Source organism: Pteropus medius, unplaced genomic scaffold, assembly GCF_902729225.1.
Source record: "Pteropus medius unplaced genomic scaffold, Ma_sr-lr_union100, whole genome shotgun sequence".
NCBI lineage: Eukaryota > Metazoa > Chordata > Mammalia > Chiroptera > Pteropodidae > Pteropus > Pteropus medius.
The window spans coordinates 29,215-30,277 of NW_024342881.1; the positions used below are offsets into that span (position 1 = coordinate 29,215).

General features: G+C 45.1%; 1 non-coding gene across 1 annotated transcript; it reads left to right on the forward strand.

Moving 5' to 3' along the window:
* Positions 1–606: 606 nt before the first annotated feature.
* On the forward strand, positions 607–725 carry LOC120605984 (5S ribosomal RNA). Its single transcript, XR_005653798.1, has one exon. It is a non-coding gene; the product is annotated as a 5S ribosomal RNA (ribosomal RNA).
* The last annotated feature ends 338 nt before the right edge of the window (positions 726–1,063 follow it).

Consider the following 1,063-nt stretch of genomic DNA (forward strand, 5'->3'; position numbering starts at 1 on the left):
TTTTTAACGGATGATGGCGATACGTGCGCATGTCGTTCTGTCGCTGATTTCAAAGAGGAACGTTGGATCGAATAACGTATCAAACTTTCATTTCTCGCGGGAGAAGGATCCTCGAGGGAAACCATCTGACGTCAGAATCCCACAACCCTCCCGAAGGTCAACTTCTTTCCGGCGAATCGCAAGTTGTGTGCTCGGTTGGCTTGCTGTGGATTTCGGCACAGTAGCATTTCTGATATGCTAAGCGCGGAACTGATATTCTTTCTAACTTCTTTTCCATTCAGAAATGCACGGTAAGTAGATAAAGCCCTAATTGGGGTTGAAATCAAACTCAGTTGTTTTTTTAAAGAAAAACTAAACGAACCAGGTGATTTAGAGTCGGCGCTCAACCGGGCCCGTATTAGCTGTATGGAAGATGCCAGCGCAATGCCAGCATGTCACGGCCACCGCGGGCCATTGGGGACATCGCGCAGACTCCTGTGAAGACAAGTTCTCCAGGCGGAACCGAAAGCACATACTTCGGGAAGAGAGGACCGTAGTGCGCGTCTCTGCAGCGGATGCTGCCTTGAAACGAAAACCTTCAAACTCTGCCTCGAAATATTAACACGAGTCTACGCCCACGCCACCCTGAACGCGCCCGATCCCGTCTGATCTCGGAAGCTACGCAGGGTCGGGCCTGGTTAGTACTCGGATGGGAGACCGCCTAGGAAGACCAGGTGCTGTAGGCGTAAAAAATAAAAATTAAAAAATTTAAAAAATAAGGGAATGTAAGCTGACGAGGTCCTTGCAATCTGTGAGGCCAACCAAGGGTTGCCTTGCAAAAAGAGAAAGAAAGAAAGAAGAAAGAAAGAAAGAAGAAGAAGAGAAGAGAGAAGAGAAGAGAAGAAGAAGAAGAGAAGAGAAGAAGAAGAAAAGAAGAAGAAGAAAGAAAGAAAGAAAGAAAGAAAGAAAGAAAGAAAGAAAGAAAGAAAGAAAGAAAGAAAAAAAGAAAAAGAAAAGAAATATTAACACGCCCACCTTGATATGCCACCCATTTTCAAATGACAATATAAAATGTGCCATCGGT